The following is a 9460-nucleotide window of genomic DNA, read 5'->3' as shown; positions in this document are numbered from 1 at the left end:
ATTCTGACCTGAAAATATCTTAAAAGTTTATTTTGTGACCCAGAAAGAGTAATATTTCAAACTCCGCCACACCGTGTTTCTCCGCAACTGCCTCGTTTGAGTTTTGGACAAAATGGATTCTGGGATATTGCATTTCATCATTTCGAGCTGATTGGAGACCAAAGCAGCCAATCTGATTTTTTTTGCATCCAAGTCTGTGATTGGCTGGTTTTGTGGCACAAATATAACGGTGTAGAGAAAGAGTTGAGCGCGCACGGGCAGAAATGTTGAGAGCGCAAGCAACACATTGTGAGCAAGCGCAAATGCAAAAACTGAGCGAGATGGGCTGCTATTGTGCGTGTGTGAATAATAGCAAACACTGAAATACATTTTCTGCACGCAGCAATGAATTCTGTTCACTCAAATTCAGCTTTTCTTCGCTCAAAATAAATTTCTCCTCAAAATGCAACACTTGCGCCTGCAAATTTTTTTACGTGCGCTCAGAATAGTGGCACAAAAATAACGCTATACATGTTTAAGGAAGTCAAGCTGCTGGAAGAATACTTGTAATAGTATAGCTAATGTTAGCTAATGTTAGGCTCAAGTGTCCTAAAAAAATCACACTTTCCCTCTTATAAACAGTTTGATTACATTCTTGCATGGTATGAAAAATTATTTGCTAAGCCCAACAACATTAGACCCACTTTCAAAAACACCAAAAGAAACATCATTAACTCTTGCTAACAGCCGCTAAGACAGGCTAAGAGCAGTTAACAGAGGCAAAGAGCAGTTAACAGCGACCTACAAGAACAGTGCTTACTATGAGAAAAGTTTAGGATATCCTCAACAACTCACCTCAGTATCACTGACATTGCACAGAAGTTTCACATATTCATTAGCTTTTATCATACTCCTTTCACAAAGTTTTACAGCCCACTCCAGACTGAAGAGATGTGGATACCTGGTATTTTGACAGCTACGGTAAAAAGCAGGCCGACAGCCTACACTTACTGCAGATGAACTGCGGCCAGAGTTGTTTGTTCTAAAGTTGCCACCCTAGCTAGGAATGGGAGGGGTGAGAAAACAAAGCTATTCATAGTTTGACTGATGATTGACTGCAAAATATTGATTGCAGTCTGCAACTGACTGGCATCTAGTGGTCAGATTTTACACACTTTAACTTTACAGATCATAAGATAACTGAAACTGATAACTGATAAATGAAAAAAGATGAAGTCCATTTACTAGGGAGTTATAATAACGTGGGAGGTACCTCTTTCTTCTAATCTGTCTTATGTGCTTACCCAAACTTACCCCACAATAAGCTGATATCAGGGCCATGTACTGATGGTATCTGTTTGTAAGTCTGCCAGTTTTCTTTACTGACTTTGAGTAAAGGAGGGCATTCATGCTGTTAGCCTTTCCAACTCGATCTTAACAAACCCCATAAGAGATAAAGGGTAAACTATCAGGTAACCTGTACAGTGATAAGTGACCTTAACTGTTGTTGTTTTTTTTAATTTGCATCAACTTATTCTACAACTCACCTGCCAGTTACACTGAGGGAGAGTGGCTCATTTCACAAACTTGAATGCATGAAGACTGGCTGACAGTCAAAACAACAAAGAAATGCCTGAGGCGTGTCGTGTGAAAAATGAATAAGGATTACATTTTAAGAAACTGCAGTGTATTTCACGCATACCAAAGTGTGAAAAAAACATCTTATTACAGGTGAAACACCTTATGCTTACTTACTGTTATTGCTTATGATTTTAACAAGATGTAACAAGATGGTAAGCTTCACTATCAACGCTCATCAAGACATATCGGGTGTTGTGTGACAGTTTTCAGTGAGATGCCGAGCAGCTGTCTGTTCATGTTTGAAACTATGAGCAGGGCATTGTTGACTTTGAATGATAACATTTATATTTAAAAATAGAAGCATTGTTTTAATTAAATTGTGTAAGCTTCTTCTTGAGCTCAAGAGCAAGCCGAGTATCAACAACAAGCTGTGTGCCATGTTTGAGATACATTGTACAGCTTTCATAGCTGTTGTAGCACCAGAATCAAAAGAACAAAAGACAGAAAGCATCAAAAGAAAGGGATTTAGTCAACAGTTAAGAGTTTTGCTCTGGGCCACAAATAAAACATTACAGTACTGTGATTATCATGATGTTAATAGCAGCAAGTGATATGTGAACATATGCTGACATTAACATGGCACCTTAAGAGCTGCTATTAATGCATGTGCAAAATGTATAATAATAGGCAGAGAAGAGTTTGTAAAACAGCAAAAAAGGGAAACAAAGACCACGATATAATTGTGCTTGAATTATTCTTCAGCCCTTGCATTTGATGCCAAACAGTATATTGAGAGTTACCATCATGCTTCAGATTACTTCAGTCCAATAAATGAGCCATTGTCAGGAAAGTCATTTTCTTTTGTTTTTAAAGATCTCCAATCAATCACCATTAGCATAACTCTTGCCTCTTGTTCATCCAATTAATTAAATTCAATAGCCCAAGTCAAAGTCTCATGTTGCACCATTATCATTCATTAAGAAAGAAAAGGTTTTAAACTTCAATATGCTGCATATTCAGGAGCGCTAAGCACAAATAAATTAAGGAGGATGAAAGAAACCAAACATTTGGGAATGTGTAATTATCATTTCTAACTGCTTTGTTTGCCTACGCACATATCTGCAAATACCTCTGAGGTTCCAAGAAGTAAAGTTCGGCAGATGGGTGAGTAAAAACTGCAGCTAGTGGCTATTTTTTCGAAGACATGCCCAATTGCTTTAATTACAGCCTGCAATACAAAACGCAGAAATTAGGAGACAGACCTCATTCTTAGTCCAATAGGCAAGGCAAGGCAAGTTTATGTATATAGCACAATTCAACAACAAGGTGATTCAAAGTGCTTTACAGAGACATTAAAAAACAAAAACAATAAAAAGCATGATTTAAAATTGATTAAAAAAACAGTAGATAAAATCAGAACAGTAGATAAAATCAGTAGTTAAAATATAAGTTTTGAAATTTAAGCTTAAAAGTGTGGATTTGGTGTTTTATTCAAATGCAGCTGAGAATAGGTGAGTCTTCAACCTGGATTTAAATAAACTGAGTGTTTCAGCTGATCTGAGGCTTTCTGGGAGTTTGTTCCAGATATATGGAGCATAAAAGCTGAATGCAGCTTCTCCATATCTGGTTCTGACTCTGGGAACTGATAAAAAACTGGATCCAGATGACCTGAGGGATCTGGAAGGTTCATACTGGGTCAGGAGGTCACTGATGTATTTTGGTCCTAAACCATTCAGAGCTTTATAGACCAGCATCAGAACTTTAAAGTCTATCCTCTGACGGACAGGCAGCCAGTGTAAAGACCTCAGAGCTGGACTGATGTGGTCCACTTTTTTGGTCTTAGTGAGGACTCGAGCAGCAGAGTTCTGAATGAGCTGTAGATGTCTGACTGATTTTTTAGGTAGACCTGTAAAGATGCTGTTACAGTAATCAAGCCTGCTAAAGATGAATGCATGGACTAGTTTTTCCAGGTCCTGTTGAGACATCAGATCTTTTATCCTTGAAATATTCTTAAGGTGATAGTAAGCTGATTTTGTTATTGTCTTAATGTGTTTTTCTAAGTTCAGGTCTGCATCCATCACTACACCCAAATTTCTCGCCTGGTTTGTGGTTTTTAGGTGTATAGATTGAAGTTCTCTGGTGACCTGTAATCGTTTTTCTTTGGCACCAAAGACTATTACTTCAGTTTTGTTTTTGTTTAGCTGGAGAAAATTGTGGCACAACCAGTCATTACTTTCCTCAATGCATTTACCAAGAGCCTGTACGGGGCCTCGGTCTCCTGGTGACATTGTGATATATATTTGTGTGTCATCTGCATAGCTATGATAGTTTATTTTGTTGTTCTTTATAATCTGTGCCAGTGGGAGCATGTAAATGTTAAACAGAAGGGGTCCCAAGATGGAACCTTGGGGAACTCCACATGTGATACTTGTCTGCTCAGATGTGAAGTTACCTATTGATACAAAGTATTTCCTGTTTTCTAAGTATGTTTTGAACCAGTTTAGTACAGTTCCTGAAAGACCTGCCCAGTTCTCCAGTCGTTTGAGTAATATGTTGTGGTCAACTGTATCAAATGCTGCACTGAGATCCAGTAAAACTAAGACTGACATTTTTCCACTGTCTGTATTCAGACATATGTCATTAAACACTTTGGTCAGAGCGGTTTCAGTGCTGTGGTTCTGTCTAAAACCTGACTGGAAGGCATCATAGCAGTTATTCTGTTTTAAGAAGTAATTGAGCTGTTGAGAAACTGCTTCTTCAATGATCTTACTTAAAAATGGGAGATTTGAGATCGGCCTGTAGTTGTTCATTTGTGTCTTGTCAAGGTTGTCCTTTTTCAGTATAGGTTTAATTACAGCAGTTTTTAGTGGTTCTGGAAACACACCTGCCATTAAAGAAAGGCTGACAATCTGTAACAGGTCTGACTCCAAAGTCTTTGAGACCTTTTTGAAAAAACTTGTTGGCAGGACATCTAAACAGCAAGAGGAGGAGTTCAGCTGACCTAAGATGTCCTCCAGGTCTTTGCTGTTAATAGGGTGAAACTGTTTGATGGTGTTTAAACTGTTTTTTGGTGGACACAGTATATATCCTGAATCTGCTGTTGATGTACCAATTGGTTGTCTAATCTTTTGGATTTTTTCTGTGAAGAATTTTGCAAAGTCATTGCAGGCCATGGTCGAATGAAGTTTAGCTGCCACTGACACAGGAGGGTTTGTTAGCCTGTCAACTGTAGAAAATACGACCCGAGCATTATGACTGTTTTTGGTGATGATGTCAGAGAAGTAGGACCTCCTTGCACTCCTCAGTTGTAAATTATAATTGTGAAGTTTCTCTTTATAGATGTCATAATGAACCTGGAGGTTTGTTTTTCTCCATCTGCGCTCAGCTTTCCTACACTCTCTTTTTTCATTTTTCACCAATGTGGAGTTTCTCCAGGGAGACTTTTTCCTTCTATTGATAACCTTCACCTTAATGGGAGCAATAGTGTCCATTACATTTAACATTTTAGCATTGAAGCTATTGACGAGCTCATTGACTGAACCTCTGGACAGGCCAGGTGTTAAGGGGAAGACCTGGTTAAATATCTCACTACTGTATTCAGTTATACACCGTTTTGTGATCACTGCTGTTGATATATTTGTGTGGGCTGAAATTTTACTTTCAAAGAAAACACAGTAGTGATCAGACAGGCCCACATCAGACACTACTCCTGCCAGCAGCAATACCAGCAAATTTTCACAACAAGAGTTCAGTTGCATGCATTTAGAAATGAGCAGTCACCTTTTACAAAGAATTTCATTAATATGCAAGAATCCTGGGTTCATTTGAAATCGTACAAGTTCCAGTAAAAGTCTAGCAGTCAGATTTTACTTTATGACCCTGTAAAGCACATCTGTTCATTCTTTATGGAGTGACTGATTGCTGAGCCAACCTGTGATAAACACATAACAGCTTTTACACCCTGCCAGTGCCTTATGCAGTGAATCCACAGGCCCAATTTGTAAATGAAAAGCTGTGCAACACTATAAAAGGCAAAAGACTGTTTAAAATCTATTATAAAACCAATTGTGAGGCGTTATTATCACCGCACTGCAATGAAGACGAACAGTGGGAAATAAATAAAGATGATTGATAACTCTTCCTTTTTGAAGTGGGATGATGAGGGTAGAAAGAGGACAGTCAAAGTTTAATAACACCTCACAGAGGTTTGAATGCATAGGGCATGTAACAGCAAAGAATTGGTTACAATAAAAGACGTGTATGTTTGGGTTAGTACAACTCCATAAAAAGTCAAGTTGCAGAAGTTTCTCAAACTAACTCAGAAGAATATATTGATTCAGCTGCCCGTTCTCTCCTCAGGCACACTGTTCCAGGAGCATGGAGGTTTTGATGGAATAAGGCTGATCACCTTTATTTGTCAAACTCAACTTTGGAACAAAAAAGGCCTGGCCTTAAGAAAAGAAACTGTGCCTTATCTCACAAGTGAGAGGTGTGAATTACAGCCAAAGGCTATACTGTCTAATGCTTTAAAAACCATCAATAAAATCTTACTAGCAATTAGGAAACTTGCAGGCATGCTAGTTCTTCACTCTCTTGTTATTAATAGAGTGCATTGTAAAATACATCATGAGACAATTTTTCTTCTGAGGTTTCAAAGCAAATACAGCTTTTATTCAGTAATGCGCTGACTGCAGGTCCTAAAAAAAAAAATACTTCTTCCATTTATCTATTGCTCCCAAGTACCATCTGTGTACCTATTAGAGATGGACCGATCCGATATTATGTATTGGTATCAGTCTTACTGACTTAAATTACTGGATCGGATATCGGAGAGAAATAAAAAATGTAATCCGATCCATTAAATATCACGAAAGCACCTCACAAAACTTGCGACACGCCGTAACTCGCCTCATAACGTTAGCAAGTCGGAGCAGTATGCATCACGTGATAGAGCGGCTGTGGCATGCGAGAACTGTTGGTGGTCTGGTTGAGCATTTGGAGCCTCGCTAACAACCCACCATTTCATCTCCGACAAAGTTATCCCAGAGAGAAGTAAAGCAAGTGTGTAAGTTCATCTCTGAATGTTTGTAAAGCATTCCAGCGTTAAGCTTAACAACCGATATATGGAGCGACTGCCCCTCTCTCTCTCTCTCTCCTGTTGCTACTGCAATTGTGAAACTGATTAATGATCAGCTGATCGGCTTTTCGCTCTTGTTTGTTTTTGTCCCACTTCACACCAGAAAGAGGAAATCAGCGGCTGAACAACAGCAGCACGTTTAAGCTTGATAAGCTGTTGTTAGAATTTATTTAATATTAATTTGTACACCAGGATCCTTTTCTATGCAGCTGACGGCTGGTAACTGTGCAGGGGCGGATCTAGCAAAGTTTAGCCAGGGGGGCCGATAGGGCATTAACAGGGAAAAGGGGGCACAAAGACATACTTTTCTTTCTTATTCTCATTTAAAATGTCTAGCTCTTAATAAATAATTATCCGAATCTTACACCCAAAGTTTTAATCTGATGTAAAATGTATAGAAATCCATTACCGTATATAGCAACTATTACGTCTAATATACCATAGTAAGCTATAGTACTTTTTCCTTTGGGAAGGCACCATCTGTGCAGTCTGCAATTCTGTTGAAGAAAGATGTTGAATCTATTTAATTATTCTTGAAAAAGAATTGATTTCTGTGCATTTTTTTTCCACGCTGCATCAAATTAAGGTTGATTATGTCGATTAAGCATCATGAGGTGGAGCATGATGGACTGGTTCTTATATAGCGCTTTTCTACTCTTCTGAGCACTCAAAGCGCTTTACACAACTTGTGCATTCACCCAAGCACATTTCTCTAGGTGCTTTCTAGATAACATTCACACACATTCATACTCCGATGGATGCATCGGAGAGCAATTTGGGGTTAGTATCTTGCCCAAGGATATTTGGCATGCAGACTAGGGGAAGCCAGGAATCGAACCACCAACCTTCCGATCAGTAGATGACCTGCTCTACCACCTGAGCTACAGCCACCTCGCATGAGGGATGGTTCCCTATTTTTTATTTTTTATTTTTTTGTTGCTGGGAATTGGAACCCTATTAGTTAGGTTGCTTAATATTTACGCTAAGTACTCTTTAAAATACCAGTATAGGGAGGATGGTGTAGATTTAAGTTTATTAGATTGATCAGTATTGCAAAACTGAACTATTTTTTTGTATACAGGTTTAACAGAATAGCTTTATTGTTGTTGTTTTTTTTAACTTGAGTATGAACTTATACAAAATACAGCAAGAAATTAAAAAATAAAACAGTTTTATTGATTAAAGAACACACTATATCGGATTCATATCGGTATCGGCAGATATCTAAATTTATGATATTGGTATCGGTATCGGTCATAAAAAAGTGGTATCATGCCATCTCTAGTACCTATGCAAACATTTTAGGAGAGGGTTGTGATGCAGCACAGACAAAGGTGTGATCCATCACTGGCTAACACTGATCACATCTTTTGCTTAAGCTATCTGTAAACATTGCATTGCTAGTGCAATGGCAAGAGCGTTATCTGTCATGCTGATCTGTTTAAAGCAGTTGTGGGTGAGCACTTGCTCTTTTTTGACAACCTGGTTCTTATTGCTATTAACAGATTTTGACAGGTTGCAAAAATCCCAAGAAATCTAAAAAAAAGTTTTGTCCATTAGTCACACAATATAGACAAGCACCCTACTTTAGCTCTAAGATTGGACTTATAACTTTACTTTCAGCTGAAGCTTATAGTTTAATTTGGCTTTGGTGACCCTAAACTGTCCTTTAGCTATGCTGCTATAAGCCAGAGCTGCTGCACACCTCCCATGATGCACTGAGCAACTCCACTCTCCTTTCTGTCACTTTCCATGCATTTATATGCAACTACTGCATGTGTCTTGTCTGTCCCTTAATTTGTCCTTTTTTCTCTCTCCCTGTCCTCTCCCTCCCTCTGCAGTAGTGATAGTATTTTTGGCCTGATGTGGAGTTACAGGCTCCACCATCCTCCTGCAGGTGTATTGTTTACAGCTGCCCATTCCCAATAAAATGTGCACTTTTCTACCCTTCTTGTAATGTACCTTTAATAGTAACAGTACTGGATGGATGGATAGGTAGACAGACAGACAGACAGACATAAACAATAGTCATTATTGGCATAGTTCATGCCTCATTGCCAGTGAACCGTTATTAACAATAACTTTATGAGGATAATGTATACACATTGACCGTCTGTGTAATTAATCCTTTGATTTCTGTGTATAAATTAAAATGTTTTGTCCTACTGCAGATATGTCTTCTTGCTTCTGATTGTCTGTTCTCTGCAGTTCATTCTCCTCTTCCCTCCTACCGCTCTTTTTCTCCATCTTTCCATATCAGTCGGCATCAAGCAGATGTGTTCTGCTCAGTGTTCTACCTGATATGAGTGCTTTTTTTTTCTTGTTTTTTCATTGCCTTTACAGTGACAGTGAGACAGTACTCACAGTCTTATGAATACAATTGCATTGAAACCAAATACAGTTACAGCCTTGTAAATTTGAGGACTCTGCACTTCTTTGGCTTTATTTTTTAGTCCCAAGTGTTACTTCTGGATTAACATTTTTCTATATATAGATATATATAAAAAAAAAAAAAAAAAAAAAAAAATATATATATATATATATATATATATATAAATATATAACAAAGCACACTCTTGTAGACAACTCACTTTGTGATATCCATAACTCTATTAGCCTAAAAGCATTATCTTTTGCCCCAACAGCAAGTGCTAATGACCTTAGAACCAAAAAACATCCGTGTGTCGTGAGGACGTGAAAGGATTTCCCATCATATATCTCTACACATTATGTGCTAGAGTGCCTCTTGACATTAAGTCTTCT

At 38.2% G+C, this 9460-nt stretch overlaps 1 long non-coding RNA gene across 1 annotated transcript; it reads right to left on the bottom strand.

Moving 5' to 3' along the window:
* Nucleotides 1-878: 878 nt before the first annotated feature.
* LOC146493511 (uncharacterized) lies at nucleotides 879-7150 on the bottom strand. Its single transcript, XR_014872086.1, has 2 exons — nucleotides 7120-7150; nucleotides 879-7057 (listed from the first exon to the last, which is right to left on the bottom strand). It is a non-coding gene; the product is annotated as an uncharacterized LOC146493511 (long non-coding RNA).
* Nucleotides 7151-9460: the final 2310 nt, after the last annotated feature.

The sequence above is a fragment of the Neolamprologus multifasciatus genome, chromosome 22, assembly GCF_963576455.1.
Source record: "Neolamprologus multifasciatus chromosome 22, fNeoMul1.2, whole genome shotgun sequence".
In the NCBI taxonomy this organism is placed as follows: Eukaryota; Metazoa; Chordata; class Actinopteri; order Cichliformes; family Cichlidae; genus Neolamprologus; species Neolamprologus multifasciatus.
Note: the sequence above shows the minus strand (reverse complement) of the source record. Positions and strands in the feature narration are given on the sequence as shown.